General features: G+C 44.2%; 1 long non-coding RNA gene across 1 annotated transcript; it reads right to left on the bottom strand.

Annotated features, from left to right (window-relative positions):
• Positions 1 to 2,315: 2,315 nt before the first annotated feature.
• LOC123497218 (uncharacterized) lies at positions 2,316 to 6,790 on the bottom strand. The gene is made up of 3 exons (XR_006670920.2): positions 5,024 to 6,790; positions 3,563 to 4,938; positions 2,316 to 2,594 (listed from the first exon to the last, which is right to left on the bottom strand). It is a non-coding gene; the product is annotated as an uncharacterized lncRNA (long non-coding RNA).
• Positions 6,791 to 23,869: the final 17,079 nt, after the last annotated feature.

Here is a 23,869-nt window from a genome sequence, read left to right as displayed (position 1 = left end):
CACTTGATGTCATCCACACATAGGCTACACGAGATCTTTTCTTTTGATGCAAGCCTATGAGAAACACCTAACCCACATAGACATAACAAACATATAGCATGGGTTAGGTAACAAAGCACAATTCACAATTACTTACCATACCACTAGATCACTTGATCTCACGTGGTACATTGTTTGTGCTTTGTGAGTTGACCACTTAGATATACTCTTCGAGCTTCATCTTGGTCAACCAACATCTTTACTTCAAGCTCCATCTTGGTTTCTTGAAAGCCACAATGAACTCTTCATTTCACTTCATTGCTTCAAGACAATATCACCAAAGACTCTTTCATGACCATATCAAGTTCCACTATGAATATCATCTTGGTCACCACTTGCCCTTCTAAAAACTCCATCCCAAACTCTTGAGAGGCATAATGAATTCGTCACTCTAGTTGCTTGCTTCAAGACTTGATCAACATGATCTTGTCTTGAGAGGCATAATGAATTCTTTACTCTAGTTGCTTGCTTCAAGGCTTGATCAACCGAAACCCAACACATGAGCTCACCATGATCTTGTCTTGAAACTATAACTCGAATTCTTCTCTTTGATTATTCTCTCAAGCCTTGATCCTCAGAAGACCAACTTGAAACCTCGCTGGATATGGAATCTCGAGAGCCAACACCTAGGCCCTGTGAGCACGGGGTATCCAGAGAGTTGACACTCGACCCCGTGCGCATGGTATAAGCCCGTGTGCATGGGGTATCCAGAGAGGGATACCATGAGGACTTCTTCGGATGCTTTGATGGCAATCTTCACATAACAACCCAAAGAACTTCAAGCATCACTATGGAACATATCTTCATATAAGATCCAATGCACTTGATGCTCCATAGGAATTGTCATTTAATACCAAAGCTTAGAGCAAATATAACTTCATCTATATGGACTTCATCCTTGATTCCATCCAATATCCTTGAGGCATTATCTTCATATATATGGACTTCATCCTTGATTCCATCCAATATCCTTGAGGCACCATCTATGGACAAAACCTTCAAATATATCTCACTGAAAACATTAGTCCATAGAGATTGTCATTCAATTACCAAAACCACACTTAGGGGCTACATGCCCTTTCAGTGTCGAACCTTCATCCTAGAGAAACAATTATAATCATATCTCGAGCATAAATTCCAAGCATACCATTGCAACATTTCAATTTGATCCCATAACAGTTTCCCTTTTTGTGTCATGCGATAATCTCTAAAGTATTCACATTGATCCAACGTGTCTCCCATTATCAAGTTGAATGGGGTTTCCTCAGGATTATCAAAGTAGTGTTTAATATTTTCACATAACGAGCATCGAGGGTTTTAGGAGGTTCCCCATCTCCATGAGTAGCAAGTACAACTAATTTTTTTTTGGTATTTCGTGTTCCATATCCATAACTAAAGATAGAGAACAACTTAGGACAGAAAATAAAATCTACTTAGTGATAAAGCAAACAAGCACACACGAGAATATTCACCCCACGCTATTGCTCACCGGCAACAGCGCCAGAAAAAGGTCTTGATAACCCATAAGTATGGGGGGCCATTTGTAGCATTTGTCGATAAATAAGAGTGTAGAACCCAATAAGGAGCTAAAGGTAGAACAAATATTCCCTCAAGTTCTATTGACCACCGATACAACTCTATGCACACTTAACATTTGCTTTACCTAGAATAAGAATAAAACTAGAGGTACTTTGTAGGTATGGTAGGATACATTTGCAAGAAATACAGAACGTAAAAATAAAAATGTAGGTATTGTTCTAATTGAAGTACAATTAAATTAGTATAGCGAGTGTGGATTAGTAGTGGTAGGATTTGCGGAATTGTCCCTAAGCAATTGACTGTGTTACTAGACCGATAGCAAGTTCTTATATGGGAGAGGCCACTGCTAGCATGTCATCCCTTACTTGGAATTCTATACACTTATGATTGGAACTATTAGCAAGCATCCGCAACTATTATATTTCATTAAGTTAAAACCCAACCATAGCATTAAGATATATATTGGTCCCCCTTCAATCTCGTATGCATCAATTTCTATGTTTAGGAAGAAGCTTCCGTCACTCTTGCCCTCCAATGCATAGTCCTATAAACATACAACTAACCGTATGGTGTGAGCCACATGCTTGCTCATATGATGGGCACCAAAGGACACAACATAACCACACAAAAATTAAACCAATCATAGCAATTCACCAATGTGACGCCCTTGATTCAATCATACACGCAAATGTGTACGATCAAGATTAAGGACTCACGGGAAGATATCACAATACAACTCTAGACACAAATTAAAATAATACAAGCTTTATATTACAAGCCAGGGGCCTCGAGGGCTCGAATACATAAGCTCGAATACACAAGAGTCAGCGAAAGCAACAATATCTGAGTACAGACATAAGTTAGACAAGTTTGCCTTAAGAAGGCTAGCACAAAAGCAACATTGATCGAAAAGGCAAGGCCTCCTGCTTAGGAGCCTCCTAACTACTCCTAATCGTCGGCGGTCTCCACGTAGTAGTAGGCATCGACGGTGGCATCTGGCTCCTGGGCTCCGACATCTGGTTGCAGCAACCGGAAAGAAGAAGAAAGAGGGAAAAGGGGAAGCAAAGCAACCGTGAGTACTCATCCAAAGTACTCGCAAACAAGGATCTACACTACATATGCATCGGTATCAATGAAATGGGTAGTATCTGTGGACTGAACTGCAGAATGCCAGAAGAGAAGGGGAAAGCCTAGCCTATCGAAGACTAGCATCTTCAAGCAGCTCCAAGCATCTTGCAGCATTCAGAAGAGTACAGAATAGCATAAAGTAAAGTAGTAGTAGTGTTATCAACCTCGGCGAGAGATCCTTTCTCGACTCCCTGCGAGAAAGCAATCGCAGAGCCATACTATCCAGTTATCACCTCAAGTATCCAGTTCTAGTTGTATCGATCGGGATACAACTCCAAGAGTCCGTTACCGTAGGACGGGCTATCGATAGATGTTTTCTTCCCTGCAGGGGTGCATCAACTTACCCATCACACTTGATTAACTCTGGCCGGACACACTTTCCTGGATCATGCCCGGCCTCGGCCAAACAATATGCCGCAACCCGACCTAGGCTTAATAGAGAGGTCAGCACTCCATGTCTGGTTCACATACTACCGATCAAGGGAACATAGCATGCTAATCCATAGTGGTTAAGTGATTGCTCTGAGTGGGAACAAACTTGGCACAAATTCAGCATCTAAACATGGTGGTCTAGGTGTACCATAGTAAATGCAGAAAATGACAGTTTTCTAGTGTACTAGGGATTTGAGCACTCAAAACTAATAGTTCACACTCAGCAAAGCAGGCATTGTGTAGATCCGCTAGTTTACAAGGCATTCAGAAATCATTGTACACTAATTCACATCAAGCTCAATATGCCATGGGTAAAATTCAGTATGATAACATTTAATAACTTGCTCAAGCAACCCAAATAGCAATTGACTACAGCATGTATAATGTATGATGGTATTCAGACTGGGGTCATGAATCAGCTCACCCGACTTATATGATGTAGGTCTCGCACAATCACTCTATGAACTGTAGCTCTTCTCCTTTTGCTTCTACATGCAAGCTCCAGCTTCACTCTTCCATATGTGTGCCCCACTGCTTCTCATCGCCATGCTCTAACTCCACTGGGATCCCAAGCGATGTCACCTCGAACCTAGTCAGCATCTATTGATTCGTGCACAAGCAAAAACCTGAAATATGACTCACGCAAACAACGACTACAAGTGATATGGTCGAAGCCCTCTTAAGTCGTCAATCGAGTATCCAATTACATAAGCATAGGAATATAGAACATGACGAGTATGATAGGAATCAGCAAGCTCAATACTAACATGAGGATGATATTTATCATTAAGCATAGGTCTAGCATGAGGAGAATAAATGTCATCATCATAAATGAGAGCAATGCCACCAACAGTGTATGTATCATCATATCCAAGCAAATGAGCTTTCAAATCAATCTTAAGTGATGGTATCATGTAATGCAAGGTAGTAGCAAATAGATTATACGGACGCATGTCATCAAGAGGATTAGATAAACCTGCAATATCACACTCTTGAATGATGATAGGCAATTGAATCTCTAATTCTTCATCTTCAACTACAACTTCTTTTACTTCTTCAAGAGTAGTAGATCTTTTGTCTTCATCTTCATCACTTGGGAATTCCAGCTCTGGATCATCTTGTTCCTTGTCTTCGAGTATTTATTCTTCAATCTGAGGTCTTTCTTCCTCTGGGCTCTTGCTATCTTGCTCAGCTGGATGTGACGGTGTTGGAACCTCACATGTATCAAGGGGAATCCCAGAAAACACTCAGCTCGAGTAGTGATGAGATAGTACTTCCAACATTCATATTCTTGTCTATCTTCCTTACTTCTTCCACTAGCTCTTTTCCACTCTTAATCTTCTTCATTTTCTCTAGTATAACCTTCCTAATAGGATCATCCTTAGCACTCCAAGTGAACTCGAGACTCAAATGTGTTCTATGTCAGCGAACTCATCTTGTGTGGGCACTTGCACATGAGATTGCTCTAACGCCTCATTTGGTGCTGGAGTAATTCGTTGACCAAATGGAGGACCATTTAACTCCAACGGGCATATCTCTAAGTGTTGAGGTACATGAATAGGAGCTGAATAATTGTGGTGCATAATTGTTGCTCTCCTCTTCATACCTAAATCCCTGCATTGGATAACTAGAGGCAAATGATGAGATCTCAGGGTTGTTGCTCCTATATGACATATTCAGGTTTTCAGACCACCCATGTGAGTAATTGTTTTGGTATGAGTTATGCTCTTGAGCGAAGCTCATGCCAAAACAACCTGGAGGGTGAGAGTAACCACGCTGACAATGAGCATGTGAATGGCCCTGAAATCCACAAATATGGCATGTAGGATCAACATAAGGATGGCCTCTAGGATAAGTATCATGACTAATTGATGGGAAATCTTACTTATCATGTCTTGAACACTTTCCATGCTATTTCTCACATAAACATAATGATCTAAGTAGAATGCCATTTCCAAGAAGACAGTCCAACCTACAAAACGAACAAGAAAAGAAAGAGAAAATAACTAGAACAGTGGTTAGGGGTTAGATATATATCACATATAAATGTCACAAAAATAAAACAAGAAAAACCTAATCTATATATAGCCTAACACAATCGCTCGACGCTAATCCCCAGCAATGGCGCCAAAATGATCAGTTGTAAATACAGTGAGGTTTACGTCCAAACAGTGGGTTGTTGAAGTTCTCCACAGGGACTAGGCAATAGCAACTATACTCGGCTAAATCTAGTTAACACAATTCAAGTGATGATTACAGGGAAATAAACCTAAACTATCATTTTGGAAAATTGTCGACAAAGAAAAACAAACAAGCATAGGAAGGTTGAGATTTCAATCATCGTCTTTTTGGTATTTTCGTTTTGCTTAAGAAATTAAAATACTAACACAGGCAAGCCTAAAGGATAAGGGGCAAAAACATTATAGTACAGGATTTCACAAAAGGACATTTAAGATGATGTAGAGCAGCATTGAGTTCTATAGCAATGGAATTCATAGGTTAAAACATGTACATGAGATCCACAAATATGCAACACCACAGTTACTAGAATTAACCACACTCACGAATTTATAAATATATATGACTCACAATATATGACAGTACAAGTCTACTCGGAAATGATCGGCTCAACAACTCACAGTTTCACATATATTGCAGACACTGATACATACATAAAATAAGCACAAATTGGGTGTTTAGAACAGTACACAAGGTTCACCTTTACAGAAATTTGCAAGAATTAAAGAGAGAAGAGACGCGACAGCAGTTTGAGTTCAGAGAAGAAGAAGGGGAGCAAAGGAAGTAGAGAGATGGAGCAGCAACGTGGGGTTGAGAGAAGAGCAGCAGCTTGGGCGTGGAAGGAGCAGCAACAGGAGGTTGCGGGCATCAGCAGCAACAATCATTGAGAGAGAAGAGGAGCAGCAGTGGGGCGGCAGGGAGAGAAAGAGAGAAGGAGCAGGAGCGTGGGTGTGAGGAGATGAAGGTTGGAGAGAAGAGAACTGCGGGCAGTACCAATGATGAATAGCAGCAAGATTTGGAAGAACAATAGCAAGATTTGGAAGAAGAGATTTAGATTGGTGGCGTGAGGTGCAGCAAGGGGCTCGTGGTAGTGATGGTGGATGGGTTGCAGTGCATCGAATGGATGGATGGTGTGCGGAGGCGCTGGTGCTGGGTCGTGCGGGCAGCCAGACACCGCCGCGCCCGTGTCCGAAGGGGCGCGCGAGATGGGCGCTGGCAGCTGGCAACACTGGTGGGGGCGGCGCTGGTGGAGGCTTGGGGAGTTGCTGGTGGCGCTGGTGGAGGCGTGGGGAGTTGCTGGTGGCGCTGGTGGATGCTGGTGATGGCGTGATGGCGCGCAGCCACGCCGGCCTGGCCGCGACGGCGGCCGGAGGTGGAGAAGGAGGCGGGGGAGAGAGGAGATGGAGATGCCAGACCTGATTTTGGGAATTGAGAGCGCTAGGGATTTGATCCCGTCGATCACATCTTCCATTGGCCCTCCTACTTCCTTCTTTCTTTGCAAGAACATACCTTCTCTTCTCTAGTATGCTCCTGGAGCTATATTCTTCTATCAACTCAGGTCCCTTCGTCTTTCATTTGGCCCTTGGTTACTTCTTTCCTTTACGCTCGGATCTCTCCATCTATTACAGCAACCGTGACCACTTGACGCTCTCAATTATTTATAGAAGGATTTTGGGCCTTTTTGCCCTTTTTGCAAAACAAACCACTGGGTAGTAAATGACCCCATTATATGATTATCATTCACAAATTCAACAATTCATAGCAAGAAATGAATTAATATAACTCAATAAACCGCATATTTGAGTACCAAAAGATGTATATGAAATGTGTTGATCACAAAGTTGAACAGGATATGAAACGACGTGTTACCCACAAGGAGAACAAGCGCACCATACACATTGCAAGAGTTGATACACTTATTCCTTCAACTACTAGGCGTACTATGACAACCACATCCGTTGTTGTGAGGACTACATCACCTCCACCATATCACATCACCACCGAGAGTGCCTACATCATCTGAATTGATCATAAGAGGTAATGACAAAGGTACTAATCTTCCACCTCCAAATGAGTATGATGAATGCCTTGTCAATTTAAACTCACCATGTGATGAGCTACCCACTACTTCGATCACACCACCTATTTTAGAGGACTATGTTGATGATTTGACTTTGCCATGTAATCAAACAACTAGAATATCAACAATGTCGAGTGCACCCATTAAATTAACTATGAAAGAACCATGTGGTCAGGGAATAAATTAGATTTGGATCAAATATGTTTGAAAATAATTGTGCCAATGTTTAATCACTTTTATATGACCTCTAATCTTGGTGATGTTGCTCTCAAATGAGTTGTTGCATGTTTGTTTATTTAAGCATCTTGTAGCATGTAATTCTGAAATAATTAAAAATTATTCACCAATGTTGGGATGGTTTAATGATGAGCATTGTCAATTTGATATGAATAAGAGCTTGATTTGTATGTGCAAACTGAGTTGCAATATTTTACTTCTTGTGATACTATTTTAGCTTTATATTTCACGATATATGAAAGTTACTCACGTATAAATGTGTCGCGTGTGCAAAAATTGAGGGAAGTAAAAAAATGGATGACATATACATATACAACATGTACACCTTGTCTCATTTGTTAGCCACGTTTCAGATGAAGTAACGCCGAGGACATCTTTGTTTTCAAGAAGGGAAGGATGATGAGGACATGACTACATTGGATATGATCACAAATATTGCATATGCGTATTTATTTAAGGTGATTTATGATAAAAGTTATGCAATAATTTATTTATGCCATACAAAACAAAAGTACTTCACCTCTTTTTGTTTCATGCCTAATTGGAGAACTACCGGACAGTTGTACAATCCACATGTGAAGATAAGAGAAAAAGAGATATTTAGGTGTCATTCAAGAAGTTCTCTCATGTCACTTTTAGCCCAAGAGAAGATAGAGTCCAAGTCTCTCACGTTCTGGACTCAGATTCGGACTTCGCAGATATACCTGATTCAAAACGCCAAGAACTTTTGCATCCGGACTCCAAATTGGGTGATTCTTTTTTTGTTGGAAAGTTATTTTATTCACTTCTAGCCAAGTTGGATTCACCTTCAAATTCGTTCGGGGCATGGAGATATTGACGAAATAATATGACACTGCAACATAATCCGAGTCAAACTACAAGTCCAAAGTTGTTGCATCACCTCCACTTGGGCCCATGGGCCTTGTATGACCTAGGGTTAGTTTTAGGCTGCCTTGGACGTCCCACCACCTCCTTGGCCGCCGCCCCTTGCTACTATATAAGTAGATCAATCTAGTAGCTTTTTCCTGGGGGGGTTGTTTAGTTAAAATTTAGTCATTGCAACTTCGTGCACTTCATTTCTGTCCAACGACCAAGCCAAGTGTGACGCCCCCGATTTGACCGTACACTAATCATGCACGCAAATGTGTACGATCAAGATCAGAGACTCATGGGAAGATATCACAACACAACTCTACAACATAAATAAGTCGTACAAGCATCATAATACAAGCCAGGGGCCTCGAGGGCTCGAATACAAGTGCTCGATCATAGACGAGTCAGCGGAAGCAACAATATCTGAGTACAGACATAGGTTAAACAAGTTTGCCTTAAGAAGGCTAGCACAAACTGGGATACAGATCGAACGAGGCGCAGGCCTCCTGCCTGGGATCCTCCTAACTACTCCTGGTCGTCGTCAGCGGCCTGCACGTAGTAGTAGGCACCTCCAGTGTCGTAGGAGTCGTCGTCGACGGTGGCGTCTGGCTCCTGGACTCCAACATCTGGTTGCGACAACCAGATAGAAAGGAAAAGGGGGAAAAAGAGGGAGAAAGGCAACTGTGAGTACTCATCCAAAGTACTCGCAAGCAAGGAGCTACACTACATATGCATGGGTATATGTGTAAAGGGGCATATCAGTGGACTGAACTGCAGAATGCCAGAATAAAAGGGGGATAGCTAGTCCTGTCGAAGACTACGCTTCTGGCCATCTCCATCTTGCAGCATGTAGAAGAGAGTAGATTGAAGTCCTCCAAGTAGCATCGCATAGCATAATCCAACCCGGCGATCCCCTCCTCGTCGCCCTGTTAGAGAGCGATCACCGGGTTGTATCTGGCACTTGGAAGGGTGTATTTTATTCAGTATCCAGTTCTAGTTGTCATAAGGTCAAGGTACAACTCTGGGTCGTCCTTTTACCGAGGGACACGGCTATTCGAATAGATAAACTTCCCTGCAGGGGTGCACCACATAACCCAACACGCTCGATCCCATTTGGCCGGACACACTTTTCTGGGTCATGCCCGGCCTCGTAAGATCAACGCGTCGCAGCCCCACCTAGGCTCAACCGAGAGGTCAACACGCCGGTCTAAACCTATGCGCGCAGGGGTCTGGGCCCAGCGCCCTATGCACACCTGCACGTTGCGAGGGCGGCCGGAAGCAGACCTAGCCTAGTGGCGTTCCAGTCCAATCCAGCGCGCGTCGCTCCGTCGCTGACGTCAAAAAGAGCTTCGGCTGATACCACGATGCCGGGATACCCATAACTACTCCTGCGTAGATGGCTAGTGCGTATAGACCAAATGGCCAGACTCAGATCAAATACCAAGATCTCGTTAAGCGTGTTAAGTAACCGCAAACGTCGACCAGGGCCAGGCCCACCTCTCACCTAGGCGGTCTCAACCTGCCCTGTCGCTCCGCCACAAAGATCCACTTGCGGGTACTCCTACGAGCCGACCCGACTTTAGTCATCACATGTCATGTATATAGTATATAAGTATATACCCGTGATCACCGCCCAGGTGATCACGGCCCGATAGTATAGCACAGCAGACGGACAAGAATGTAGGGCCACTGATGGAAAACTAGCATCCTATACTAAGCATGTATGATTGCAAGTAAAGGTAACAACAGTAGTAACAAGGATAGGCTATGCATCAGAATAGGATATCGGAAAGCAGTAACATGCTACACTACTCTAATGCAAGCAGTATAGAGAAGAATAGGCGATATCTGGTGACCAAGGGGGGGGGCTTGCCTGGTTGCTCTGGCAAGTAGGAGGGGTCGTCAACTCCGTAGTCGAACTGGGCAGCAGCAGTGTCGGTCTCGTAGTCTACCGGAGAGAAGAGGGGGAAGAAACAGTAAATACAATGCAAACATAAACATGACGATGCGTGACATGACAATGAGCAGTGCTAGGTGTGCCCTAACGCGACAGTAGGTGGTACCGGCGAAGGGGGGAACATCCGGGAAAGTATTCCCAATGTTTTGCGTTTTCGGACAGACGGACCGAAGGGGGAAAGTTGCGAGTTCGATATGTTAGGAAGGTGGGGTGGACGAACGGACTGCGTATCCGGATTCGTCTCGTCATTCTGAGCAACTTTCATGTAGAAAACATTTTCATCCGAGTTACGGTTTAAAAGATATGAATTTTCAAAGATTATTTGAATTTCTGGAATTATTTGAATTTAGCAAAAATGAATTATGACGTCAGCATGAGGTAACGCTGACGTCAGCAGGTCAACAGGTCGGCTGACCAGTCAAACCAGACAGGTGGGTCCTACCTGTCATAGACAGTGGACTAACAGAAGATTAAACTAACTAAATTTAGATTAGTTAACTACTGGACCCCACCTGTCATTGTCTAATCATCTAAACTAATTAGTTTTAATTATTAAAATGTCTTAATTACCGGATTAAGTGGTGGGGCCCGCACGTCAGTGGCTGGGGCCTGCCCAGTCAGCCCAGTTAACCAGGTCAACTGGTCAACAGGTCAACAGGGGGCCAGGGGGCCCACTGGCAGTGACCCAGGGGTGGCCCCAGGTGTGCCAGCTCAGCGCGGCCGGCGGCTCAACGCCGGCGATGCCAAACGCGGCGGCGCGGCTCGGATCTCGCCGGAAAACGCGTACAGGGCTCGGGGAGGAGCGGGGCTAGCCTCATTCGAACGAGCTCTCGGCGCCGCATCTAGTGGTGGCCGTAGCATCGCCGGACTTGGCCGGAATCGGCGCCGGTGAGCGGCGGAGGTGGCGGCGTGCACGGGTGCTCGACGAAGACGGAGCTACGGCGTGCTATCGAGCAAACGGAGAGGCTGGGGAGTATCTATACGTTGTGGGGAGTGCAACGGGCCTGAGCCCATGACCAAAAGGTCACCGGAGCCTTGCCGGCGGCGAGCTCCGCGGCCACGTGTTCAGGCGCAAGCAGAGCGGCGGCTACGAGAGCTCAAGAGGCCAGGAGAGCGAGGGGAGAGGATGAGGGGCTCACCGCGCGGCGCAAGAAAGGCCCGTGGGAGGTTTAGGAGCTGCTGTGCAGTGGATCGACGCCGGCGAGCTCCTGTGATCCGAAGTGGAAGACGAGGCCGGGGCAGCGTTCGGGGTCGCCCGGCGTCCTGCGGCTCAACGGGGAGGCGTAGTCGAGGGAGGCGGAGCGGCTGGACACGAAGAGGTCGCGAGGAAAGCACGGTGGTCGCGTGAACGACGGAGAACGGCGGCGACCGCGTCGGTCTCCTCTCCAGAACAAAGGAGAGGGAGAGGGGAGAGGTGGATCTGGGGGAGGGGAGGCGCAGAGGCGAGCGAGAGGGGGCAAGTGGGAGGCGCGATCGAGGAGGCGGAGCGTGGCGGCCTTATCCTTCCCCGTCGCCGGCGAGGGGGTGCGGTGGGGACCTGCCTCTGTTCCGACCCCGGTCGGGGGAACAGGGAAGGGGAGGGAGCGACCGAGCGAGGTGGGCCAGGCCGGCTGGGCCTGGGGGTCGGCCCAGTTGGGCCAGGGTCCAGTGGGGGAAGGGGGGTTCCTTTTCTTGTTTGTTTTTTTGTTCTGTTTTCTCTTTTGTATTTTCTTTTCCTTTTATTTATTTTCTTTTCTGTTTTACATCATTTTAAAATAGTTAGGCATTTTCTAAAAATATGTTTTCTCCACAATAATTATCAGTGCAATATCTGGCACCCACCGAACATTTTTGTTTAAATTTTTGAAAACTTTTATTATTGACATTAATTTGAATTTAAATTTTTAAACGGTTTCGAATCATCGCGAGGTTAACAACAATAACCGTGGTGACGTGGCATCATTAGCGTGGGATTACTGTAGCTTAATTATCCGGGCGTCACACCAAGACCGCTTTCGGATCCCCATTTCTATCAATACTTCATATATATATTCGCAATATTCAGATTACATTATCAAACTCTTATTTGTTCTTTGATTGCATGCAGGAATGGACCTTCATGGTCAGGCTGATCGTGCTTCCAACATCGTCGGTAACCTCTCGGAGATTGGTTTGGCAATTGCTAAGGCACAACGCCGTGCACGCTTGTAGTCAGATCGTGAAAGTCGCCTCCACCAAATTGATAATTATCATCTCATCGAAAGATCAGGACCCTCACCTCTATCACCTTGATGTCAGTTGAGGCTCCCACATGAATGGACAAAGTACTCTCCTTCACCTCCATTGGACAGATCTTGCCGATAGAAAAGCCTTGAATTGCTTCTGAAGGATCTTTATCTCCTACATCAATTGGCAATTGCTTAACTTGCGATCCATTAGATTCATCAAACTTCACATCTACCGTCTTTTCAACTTTTCGAGTGAAGTTGTTGTAGACACGGTAAGTGTGAGAATTCGGTTTGTAACTAGGGAGGAAACCTTCATGAGATCTAGGAGCAAATTTTGAACGACAATGCTTATCAAGAGTGTAACACTTTGAGACAAATACTCGAAAGTATCCAACTTGTGGCTTGTTACCGGTGAGTAGCTCGTATGTCGTTTTACCAGGAAGCTTGTAATGATAAAGTCAATTTGTGGCATGACAAGCCGTCTCACCCGCTTTCACCCAAAAGTTTTTTGGCATCTTGTATTCATCTAACAACGTTCTCGCTATCTTGATAAGGGTACAGTTCTTCCTCTCAACAATGAAAGGTATCCACATTAGCATTCTTGAACTACGTTCCGTTGTCACTCCAAACCTTCTTGATCTTCACTTCAACTTGATTTTGGGCCTTCCTGCGGAAGTTCTTAAAGATCTTTTGTACCTGCAATTTGTCATCGAGAAAGAGCGCCCACGTAAATCTGGAAAAATCATCAACAATGACCAAACCGAAAGAGTTACCACCAAGGCTCTTGTAAGCATTGGGACCGAAGAGATCCATATGGAGTAGTTCAAGTGCTCTCCTCGTGGTCATAATGTTCTTCTGACTTCCTCAAACTTGTTTTCCTGCTTGGCAAGCACTACAAAGTCTATCCTTCTCAAATATAACATCTTTAACACCAAGGATATGATCTCCTTTAACAAGTTTATCAAGATTTCGCATGCCAACATGTTCTAGTCTTCTATGCCATAACCAACCTTTAGAAGATTTTGTAATAAGACATGTACAAGGTTGGGCTCTTTTTGTGAAATCCACAAGGTATAGATCACCTGTACGGATACTGGTAAAGACCATATTATGATTATCTTGACGAAACACTTGGCAATCTACTTCGGTAATAGAACATTGAAACCAAAGTCGGCTAGTCTAGATACTAAAAGAAGTTGTAGCCAAGAGATTCAACAAGCATAACATTTTGAATGGAGCTATGATTGGATATGGTCATCTTACCAAGGCCAACTACCTTACCCATGGAGTTATCTCCAAAAGCCACATACTTGCGTGGACCATCATTTTTAGCAAGCTCACGGAACATGTCTCTATCTCCAGTCATGTGATTGGTGCGTCCACTATCAAGAATCCATTCTTTTCCCGCGGCCATGTATTCTCGTAGATTTGCCATGAGACTAAGATTTCTCATAGACTTCTCATATTCTATGTCAAATTCTCAGTCCTCATCATAATAGCCATGTTCAACATCATCATCGTCATCATGTATGTGATCATCACCTAGGGGAATTGATTTGTTAGATTTATGATCATGCCAATGTGCAATTTTGTGAATTCTAATGGTTTCCATGATAATGTTGCTAATGGTTCCAACATCACTTTTAGCACGCATAAGATCACGAAGCTCAAATAGACATTCATCAAACTTAGGATCACTAGGCTTCATCTTATGAAAGGAACTGGGCTTATGAAGAATCTCATTAAGGTTCTTTAATGAGTAACTGGAAAAGCTCATCTCAATGTCGATCCATAAAGTGTATGTGCATTCAAAATTTTGCATACGAACAAGCACATTCTTAGGTAATCCTCTAATGATAAGATTGAGGGTTCTAAGATTACGAAGCATGTCAATTTCCTCTTTATGAGTGGGGTGCAAGGGATCAATAGGAGACACATAAGGATAATGAATATACTTGCTCAAGTTAAATTCATTAAAGATAGCAATCATTTCATTTTTCCAAGAGTTATAGTACTCTCCATCAAGAATGGGCACTCTACGTCTAAGACTCCCCAAAGTAGACACATCTATCTTCCTCCAATGATGATAAAACCAAAGCAATGGAGGCCAAGCTCTGATACCAATTGTAGGATCAGAGAAGATAGGTCTAGAGGGGGGTGAATAGACTCTTAACCAACCAAAGGTGCAGTTTTTAGTTCTCTTGAAAATTAGGCAGATTTTGGCACTAGTTAAGATATCACCAAGACTTCATACACATGCATATCTAGACATAGGGCAGCGAAAATAGTAAAACATGCAACTGTGTGAAAAGTAAAGGGTAAAGATGGAAGATCAAATGCAATGAAGACACGGAGATTTTTTGCGTGGTTCCAATAGATGCTGCTATCGTACATCCACGTTGATGGAGACTTCAATCCACAGAGGGTAATGGTTGCGCGAGTCCATGGAGGGCTCTACCCATGAAGAGTCCACGAAGAAGAAACCTTGTCTATTCCATCATGACTTATGTCCACGAAGGACTAACCTCACTCGGGTAGATCTTCATGAAGTAGGCGATCTCCTTGCCCTTACAAACTCCTTGGTTCAACTCCACAATCTCTTGGAGGCTCCCAAGTGACACCTAACCAACCTAGGAGACACCACTCTCCAAAAGGTAATAGATGGTGTTGTTGATGATGAATTCTTCCTCTTGTGATTCTAATGATAGTCACAGATATGGCTTTGGTAGAAGAGGGGATTGAATGGAAAGCAATTTGGGGAAGGCTAGAAATCAAGGTCCAAATAGTTGGATTGAAATATCTTGATCTCAACACATGAGTAGGTGGTTCGCTCTTAGAAAATGAGTAGTGGAAGTAGTGTTTTGTTCTGATGGCTCTCTTAGAGAGTAAGTGGGGTTGGAAGGGTATATATAGCCTTCACCCAAAGATCCAACTGTTACAAGCCTTTGACCCAACTCGGTGACACTGGACCGAAATCTCGGTGAGACCGAATAGTGTAAAAGATTCGAACGTTGGAAGTCTCGGTAAGACCGATCAGAACATCTCGGTGCGACCGAAGTGCAATGACTAGGGCGAAACCTCATTTCAGTAGTTCCGATAGTTTCATCTCGGTAATTCTAAAATGAAGCCACTTCATCACAGAAACTTGGTCATGCCATCTCGGTGAGACCGAGATCCATATCGGTAGAACAGAAGTGCTAGGCTTTGGCTTAGGCAATGTATGTGATCAACTCGGTGAGTCTGGGATAGAGATTTTAGGTGGGACCGAGATGATACTTCGAGGTTTTGGACATATACGATGTGGCGAGTGTTTGAGGATTTTTAGAGGAATATCACTATGCACTTGAGAAATTGAGTCATGATCAAAACCACATCCCCTTTGAATAGTATTGGCTTTCTTATGGACTCAAGGTGATCTTGGATCGCACACACGACCTGGCGACTTTTGAAGGAATATGCCCTAGAGGCAATAATAAAGTTGTTATTTATATTTCCTTATATCATGATAAATGTTTATTATTCATGCTAGAATTGTATTAGTCGGAAACTTAATACATGTGCGAATACATAGGCAAACAGAGTGTCACTAGTATGCCTCTACCTGACTAGCTCGTTAATCAAAGATGGTTAAGTTTCCTAGCCATAGACATGAGTTGTCATTTGATGAACGGGATCACATCATTAGAGAATGATGTGATTGACTTGACCCATCCGTTAGCTTAACACTATGATCGTTTAGTTTATTGCTATTGCTTTCTTCATAACTTATACATGTTCCTATGACTATGAGATTATGCAACTCCCGAATACCAGAGGAACACTTAGTGTGCTATCAAACGTCACAACGTAACTAGGTGATTATAAAGATGCTCTACAGGTGTCTCCGATGGTGTTTGTTGAGTTGGCATAGATCGAGATTAGGATTTGTCCCTCCGATTGTCGGAGAGGTATCTCTGGGCCCTCTCGGTAATGCACATCACTATAAGCCTTGCAAACAATGTGACTAATGAGTTAGTTGCGGGATGATGCATTACGGAACGAGTAAAGAGACTTGCCGGTAACGAGATTGAACTAGGTATAATGATACCGACGATCGAATCTCGGGCAAGTAACATACCGATGACAAAGGGAACAATGTATGTTGTCATGCGGTTTGACCGATAAAGATCTTCGTAGAATATGTAGGAACCAATATGAGCATGCAGGTTCCGCTATTGATTATTGACCGGAGATGAGTCTCGGTCATGTATACATAGTTCTCAAACCCGTAGGGTCCGCACGCTGAACGTTCGATGACGATTGGTATTATGAGTTTATGTGATTTGTGAAGGAAATATGCCCTAGAGGCAATAATAAAGTTGATTATTTATATTTCCTTATATCATGATAAATGTTTATTATTCATGCTAGAATTGTATTAACCGGAAACTTAGTACATGTGTGAATACATAGACAAACAGAGTGTCCCTAGTATGCCTCTACTTGACTAGCTCGTTCATCAAAAATGGTTAAGTTTCCTAGCCATAGACATGTGTTGTCATTTGATGAATGGGGTCACATCATTAGAGAATGATGTGATGGACAAGACCCATCCATTAGCTTAGCACTATGATCGTTTAGTTTATTGCTATTGCTTTCTTCATAACTTATACATGTTCCTATGACTATGAGATTATGCAACTCCCGAATACCGGAGGAACACTTTGTGTGCTATCAAACGTCACAACGTAACTGGGTGACTATAAAGATGCTCTACAGGTGTCTCCGATGGTGTTTGTTGAGTTGGCATAGATCGAGGTTAGGATTTGTCACTCCGATTGTCGGAGAGGAATCTCTGGGCCCTCTCGGTAATGCACATCACTATAAGCCTTGCAAGCAATGTGACTAATGAGTTAGCCACGGGATGATGCATTACGGAACGAGTAAAGAGACTTGCCGGTAACAAGATTAAACTAGGTATTGAGATACCGACGATCGAATCTCGGGCAAGTAACATACGATGACAAAGGGAACACCGTATGTTGTTATGTGGTTTGACCGATAAAGATCTTCATAGAATATGTAGGAACCAATATGAGCATCCAGGTTATGCTAGTTATTGATCAGAAGTGAGTCTCGGTCATGTCTACATAGTTCTCGAACCCGTAGGGTCCGCATGCTTAACGTTCGATGGCGATCGGTATTATGAGTTTATGTGTTTTGATGTACCGAAGGTAGTTCGGAGTCCCGGATGTGATCACGTACAGGACGAGGAGTCTCGAAATGGTCGAGACATAAATATCGATATATTGGAAGGCTACGTTTGGACACCGGAAGGGTTCCGGATGAGTTCGGGCATTTACCGGAGTACCGGGGGGTTATCGGAACCACCCGGGGAGTTAATGGGCCTTAATGGGCCATGGTGGAAGAGAGGAGGAGGCGGCCAAGGTGGGGGCGCCCCCCCCCCCAAGCCCAATCCGAATGGGGAGGGGGGCCGGCCGGCCCCCCTTTCCTTCTCTCCCTCTCGCTCTTCCTTCTTCTCCTACTCCAACTAGGGAAGGGGGGAAACCTACTCCTACTGGGAGTATGACTCCCCCCCTGGGTGCGCCATGAGAAGGCCGTCCCTCCCCTCCTTTATATACGGGGGAGGGGGGCACCCCATAGACACACAAGTTGACAGTTGTCTTTGCCGTGTGCGGTGCCCCCTCCACAGATTTCCACCTCAGTCATATCGTTGTAGTGCTTAGGCGAAGCCCTGCGTCAGTAACTTCATCAACACCGTCACCACGCCGCCGTGCTGACGGAACTCGGCCTCAATTGGATCAAGAGTACGAGGGACGCAACTGAGCTGAACGTGTGCAGATCGCGGAGGTGCCGTGCATTCGGTACTTGGATTGGTTGGATCGCAAAGACGTTCGACTACATCAACCGCGTTACTAAACGCTTCCGCTTTCGGTCTACGAGGGTACGTCGACACACTCTCCCCGCTCGTTGCTATGCATAACCTAGATGGATCTTGCGTGTGCGTAGGTAAATTTTTTGAAATACTACGTCCCCAACAATTTGATGTACCGAAGGTTGTTCGGAGTCCCGGATGTGATCACGGACATGACGAGGAGTCTCGAAATGGTCGACACATGAAGATTGATATATTGGAAGGTTATGTTTGGACACCGGAAAGGTTTCGGATTAGTTCGGGCATTTTCCGGAGTACCGGGGGGTTATCGGAACCCCCCGGGGGCTTAATGGGCCTACATGGGCCTTAGTGGAAGAGAGGAGGAGGCAGCCAAGTGGTGGGGCGCATCCCCCCAAGCCCAATCCGAATTGGGGAGGGGGGCCGGCTGAAGGAAATATGCCCTAGAGGCAATAATAAAGTATTATATATTTCCTTATATCATGATAAATGTTTATTATTCATGCTAGAATTGTATTAACCGGAAACATAATACATGTGTGAATACATAGACAAACAGAGTGTCAATAGTATGTCTCTACTTGACTAGCTCGTTAATCGAAGATGGTTATGTTTCCTAGCCATAGACATGAGTTGTCATTTGATTAACGGGATCACCTCATTAGGAGAATGACGTGATTGACATGACCCATTCCGTTAGCTTAGCACCCGATCGTTTAGTATGTTGCTATTGCTTTCTTCATGACTTATACATGTTCCTATGACTATGAGATTATGCAACTCCCGTTTACCGGAGGAACACTTTGTGTGCTACCAAACGTCACAACGTAACTGGGTGATTATAAAGGTGCTCTACAGGTGCTTCCAAAGGTACTTGTTGGGTTGGCGTATTTCGAGATTAGGATTTGTCACTCCAATTGTCGGATAGGTATCTCTGGGCCCACTCGGTAATGCACATCACTATAAGCCTTGTAAGCATTGTGACTAATGAGTTAGTTGCAGGATGATGTGTTACGGAACGGGTAAAGAGACTTGCTGGTAACGAGATTGAACTAGGTATCGACATACCGACGATCAAATCTCGGGCAAGTAACATACCGGTGACAAAGGGAACAACGTATGTTGTTATGCGGTCTGACCGATAAAGATCTTCGTAGAATATGTGGGAGCCAATATGGGCATCCAGGTCCCGCTATTGGTTATTGACCGGAGACGTGTCTCGGTCATGTCTACATAGTTCTCGAACCCGTAGGGTCCGCACGCTTAACGTTACGATGACAATTTTATTGAGTTTTGATGTACCGAAGGAGTTCGGAGTCTCGGATGAGATCGGGAATATGACGAGGAGTCTCGAAATGGTCGAGACGTAAAAATCGATATATTGGACGACTATATTCGAACTTCGGAAAGGTTCCGAGTGATTCGGGTATTTTTCGGAGTATCGGAGAGTTACGGGAATTCGTATTGGGCCTTAATGGGCCATACGGGAAAGGAGAGAAAGGCCTCAAAAGGTGGCCGCACCCCTCCCCATGGTCTGGTCCGAATTGGACTAGGGAAGGGGGGCGCACCCTTCCTTCTTTCTCCTTCCCCCTTCCCTTCTCCTACTCCCACAAGGAAAGGAGGAGTCCTACTCCCGGTGTGAGTAGGACTCCCCCCTTTGGCGCGCCTCTCCCCTTGGCCGGCTGCCTCCCCCTTGCTCCTTTATATACGGGGGCAGGGGGCACCCCAGGGACACAACAATTGATCCTTGAGATCTCTTAGCCGTGTGCGGTGCCCCCCTCCACCATATTACACCTCGATAATACCGTTGCGGAGCTTAGGCGAAGCCCTGCGTCGGTGGAACATCATCATCGTCACCACGCCGTCGTGCTGACGAAACTCTCCCTCAACACTCGGCTGGATCGGAGTTTGAGGGACGTCATCGAGCTGAACGTGTGTAGAACTCGGAGGTGCCGTGCGTTCGGTACTTGATCGGTCGGATCGTGAAGACGTACGACTGCATCAACCGCGTTGTGATAACGCTTCCGCTTTCGGACTACGAGGGTACGTGGACAACAGTCTCCCCTCTCGTTGCTATGCATCACCATGATCTCGCGTGTGCGTGGGAATTTTTTTGAAATTACTACGTTCCCCAACAGTGGCATCAGAGCCTGGTTTTATGCGTTGATGCTATGCACGAGTAGAACACAAGTGAGTTGTGGGCGATATAAGTCATACTGCTTACCAGCATGTCATACTTTGGTTCAGCGGTATTGTGAGATGAAGCGGCCCGGACCGACATTACGCGTACGCTTACGCAAGACTGGTTTCACCGTTCGGATCACTCGTTGCTTAAAGGTGACTGGCGGGTGTGTGTCTCTCTCACTTTAGTTGAACCGAGTGTGGCTACGCCCTGTCCTTGCGAAGGTTAAAACAGCACCAACTTGACAAACTATCATTGTGGTTTTGATGCGTAGGTAAGAACGGTTCTTGCTAAGCCCGTAGCAGCCACGTAAAACTTGCAACAACAAAGTAGAGGACGTCTAACTTGTTTTTGCAGGGCATGTTGTGATGTGATATGGTCAAGACATGATGTGATATAATTTGTTGTATGAGATGATCATGTTTTGTAACCGCGTTATCGGCAACTGGCAGGAGCCATATGGTTGTCGTTTTATTGTATGCAATGCAATCGCCATGTAATGCTTTACTTTATCACTAAGCGGTAGCGATAGTCGTAGAAGCATAAGATTGACGAGACGACAACGATGCTACGATGGAGATCAAGGTGTCGCGCCGGTGACGATGGTGATCATGACGGTGCTTCGGAGATGGAGATCACCAGCACGGTGCTTCGGAGATGGAGATCACAAGCACAAGATGATGATGGCCATATCATATCACTTATATTGATTGCATGTGATGTTAATCCTTTATGCATCTTATCTTGCTTTGTTTGACGGTAGCATTATAAGATGATCCTTCACTAAATTATCAAAGTATAAGTGTTCTCCCTGAGTATGCACCGTTGCGAAAGTTCTTCGTGCTGAGACACCACGTGATGATCGGGTGTGATAGGCTCTACGTTCAAATACAACGGGTGCAAAACAGTTGCACCCGCGGAATACTCAGGTTAAACTTGACGAGCCTAGCATATAACAGATATGGCCTCGAAACACGGAGACCGAAAGGTCGAGCGTGAATCATATAGTAGATATGATCAACATAGTGATGTTCACCATTGAAACTACTCCATCTCACGTGATGATCGGACATGGTTTAGTTGATATGGATCACGTGATCACTTAGAGGATTAGAGGGATGTCTATCTAAGTGGGAGTTCTTAAGTAATATGATTAATTGAACTTGAATTTATCATGAACTTAGTACCTGATAGTATTTTGCAAATTATGTTGTAGATCAATAGCTCGCGTTGTTGCTTCCCTGTGTTTATTTTTGATATGTTCCTAGAGAAAAATTATGTTGAAAGATGTTAGTAGCAAAGATGCGGATTGGATCCATGATCTGAGGATTATCCTCATTGCTGCACAGAAAAATTATGTCCTTGATGCACCGCTAGGTGACAGACCTATTGCAGGAACAGATGCAGACATTATGAACGTTTAGCTAGCTCAATATGATGACTACTTGATAGTTTAGTGCACCATGCTTAACGGCTTAGAATCGGGACTTCAAAGACGTTTTGAACGTCATGGACCATATGAGATGTTCCAGGAGTTGAAGTTAATATTTCAAGCAAATACCCGAGTTGAGAGATATGAAGTCTCCAACAAGTTCTATAGCTAAAAGATGGAGGAGAATCGCTCAACTAGTGAGCATGTGCTCAGATTGTCTGGGTACTACAATCGCTTGAATCAAATGGGAGTTTATCTTCCAGATAAAATAGTGATTGACAGAATTCTCTAGTCACCATCACCAAGTTAGTAGAACTTCGTGATGAACTATAGTATGCAAGGGATGACGAAGGTAATTCCCGAGCTCTTCGTGATGCTGAAATCGACGAAGGTAGAAATCAAGAAAAACATCAAGTGTTGATGGTTGACGTGACCACTAGTTTCAAGAAAAGGGCAAAGGGAAGAAGGGGAACTTCAAGAAGAACGGCAAGCAAGTTGCTGCTCAAGTGAAGAAGCCTAAGTCTGGTCCTAAGCCTGAGACTAAGTGCTTCTACTGCAAAGGGACTGGTCACTGGAAGCGGAACTACCCCAAGTATTTGGTGGATAAGAAGGATGGCAAAGTGAACAAAGGTATATTGGATATACATGTTGTTGATGTGTACTTACTAGTGTTTATAGCAACCCCTCAGTATTTGATACTGGTTCAGTTGCTAAAGAGTAGTAACTCGAAACGGGAGTTGCAGAATAAACAGAGACTAGTAAAAGGCGAGGTGACGATGTGTGTTGGAAGTAGTTCCAAGATTGATATGATCATCATCGCACACTCCCTATACTTTCGGGATTAGTGTTGAAACTAAATAAGTGTTATTTGGTGTTTGCGTTGAGCATGAATATGATTTGATCATGTTTGTTGCAATACGGTTATTCATTTAAATTAAAGAATAATTGTTGTTCTGTTTACATGAATAAAACCTTCTATGGTCATGCACACCAACGAAAATGGTTTGTTGGATCTCGATCGTAGTGATACACATAATCATAATATTGAAGCCAAAAGATGCAAAGTTAATAATGATAGTGCAACTTATTTGTGGCACTGCCGTTTAGGTCATATTGGTGTAAAGCGCATGAAGAAACTCCATACTGATGGGATTTTGGAATCACTTGATGCTTGCGAACCGTGCCTCATGGGCAAGATGACTAAAAACGCCGTTCTCCGGAACTATGGAGAGAGCAACAGATTTGTTGGAAATCATACATACAGATGTATGTGGTCCGATGAATATTGAGGCTCGTAGCAGGTATCATTATTTTCTGGCCTTCACAGATGATTTGAGCAGATATGGGTATATCTACTTAATGAAACAGAAGTCTGAACCATTTGAAAAGTTCATATAATTTCAGAGTGAAGCGGAAAATCATCGTAACAAGAAAATAAAGTTTCTACGATCTGATCGTGGAGAAGAGTATTTGAGTTACGAGTTTGGCTTTCAGTTAAAACAATGTGAAATAGTTTCACTACTCACGCCACCTGGAACACCACGGTGTAATGGTGTGTCCGAACATCGTAACCGTACTTTATTAGATATGGTGCGATATATGATGTCTCTTACCGATCAACCACTATCGTTTTGGGGTTATGCATTAGAGACAGCTGCATTCACGTTAAATAGGGTAACATCAAAATCCGTTGAGACGACGCCTTATGAACTGAGGTTTAGGAAGAAACCAAAGTTGTCGTTTCTTAAAATTTTGGGGTTGCGATGCTTATATGAAAAGTTTCATCCTGATAAGCTCAAACCCAAATCAGAGAAATGTGTCTTCATAGGATACCCAAAGGAGACAGTTGAG

This window comes from Aegilops tauschii, chromosome 1 (assembly GCF_002575655.3).
Source record: "Aegilops tauschii subsp. strangulata cultivar AL8/78 chromosome 1, Aet v6.0, whole genome shotgun sequence".
NCBI lineage: Eukaryota > Viridiplantae > Streptophyta > Magnoliopsida > Poales > Poaceae > Aegilops > Aegilops tauschii.
The sequence above is the reverse complement of the archived record's forward strand: the minus strand, read 5'-3'. Positions and strand labels throughout refer to the sequence as shown.